Below are 1463 nucleotides of genomic sequence, written 5' to 3'. Positions count from 1 at the left end.
ATAGGAATACCAGATCACCTGACCTACCTCTTGAGAAAACTATATGCAGGTCAGGAAGCAACAGTTAGAACCGGACATGGAACAACAGACTGGTTCCAAATAGGAAAAGGAGTACGTCAAGGCTGTATAGTGTCACCCTGCTTATTTAACTTATATGCAGAGTACATCATGAGAAACGCTGGGCTGCAAGAAGCACAAGCTGGAATCAAGATTGCTGGGAGAAATATCAATAACCTCAGATATGCAGATGACACCACCCTTATGGCAGAAAGTGAAGAGGAACTAAAACGCCTCTTGATGAAAGTGAAAGAGGAGAGTGAAAAAGTTGGCTTAAAGCTCAATATTCAGAAAACGAAGATCATGGCATCTGGTCCCATCACTTCATGGGAAATAGATGGGGAAACAGTGTCAGACTTTATTTTTTGGGGCTCCCAAATCACTGCAGATGGTGATTGCAGCCATGAAATTAAAAGACACTTACTCCTTGGAAGGAAAGTTATGACGAACCTAGATAGCATATTCAAAAGCAAAGATATTACTTTGCCAACAAAGGTCTGTCTAGTCAAGGCTATGGTTTTTCCAGTGGTTATGTATGGATATGAGAGTTGGACTGTGAAGAAAGCTGAGCACCAAAGAATTAATGCTTTTGAACTATGGTATTGGAGAAGACTTTTGAGAGTCCCTTGGACTGCAAGGAGGTCCAACCATTCCATCATAAAGGAGATCAGTCCTGGATGTTCATTGGAAGGACTGATGCTAAAGCTGAAACTCCAATACTTTGGCCACCTCATGTGAAGAGTTGACTCATTGGAAAAGACCCTGATGCTGGGAGGGATTGGGGGCAGGAGGAGAAGGGGACGACAGAGGATGAGATGGCTGGATGGCATCACTGACTCAATGGACATGGGTTTGAGCAAACTCCGGGAATTGGTGATAGACAGGGAGGCCTGGCGTGCTACGATTCATGCGGTCACAAAGAGTTGGACACGACTGAGCGACTGAACTGAAGTGAGAGACACAGTTCAGTACATCACAATCAAGGTTCTTAGTTGTGAACAAAACTTACTCTAAAGGCTTCCCTGGTGGTCCAGTGGCTAAGACACCACATTCCCAATGTAGTGGGCCCAGGTTCAATCCCTGGTTGGGGAACAAGGTGCCACATGCCACAACTAAGACCCAACACAGCCAAATAGATAAAAAAAAAAAAAAAAAAACCTCATTCTAGGTAGAGCAGAAGTGGGATTTATGAAAGGGTGCTAAATAATTCACAGATTCTCCTGGAAGACAGGAGAATCTGGCAGAGAGGCTTCACAGCCCAGATAAGACCCCAACCACATGTCAGAACTGCTCCTATGAAGATCCTACACCCACCATCACCAAGCCAAGCAGGTTCCCACTAGGATTTCAGCCACCTCTGGCTTTGAAAAGTGAATGCCATTCAGCCATGGATTCCATGAGATGTA

General features: G+C 44.6%; 1 non-coding gene across 1 annotated transcript; it reads left to right on the top strand.

Moving 5' to 3' along the window:
- The first annotated feature begins 1076 nt into the window (after positions 1–1076).
- On the top strand, positions 1077–1149 carry TRNAG-CCC (transfer RNA glycine (anticodon CCC)). The gene has a single exon. It is a non-coding gene; the product is annotated as a tRNA-Gly (tRNA).
- The last annotated feature ends 314 nt before the right edge of the window (positions 1150–1463 follow it).

The sequence above is a fragment of the Capricornis sumatraensis genome, chromosome X (genome assembly GCF_032405125.1).
Source record: "Capricornis sumatraensis isolate serow.1 chromosome X, serow.2, whole genome shotgun sequence".
In the NCBI taxonomy this organism is placed as follows: domain Eukaryota; kingdom Metazoa; phylum Chordata; class Mammalia; order Artiodactyla; family Bovidae; genus Capricornis; species Capricornis sumatraensis.
Note: the sequence above shows the minus strand (reverse complement) of the source record. Positions and strands in the feature narration are given on the sequence as shown.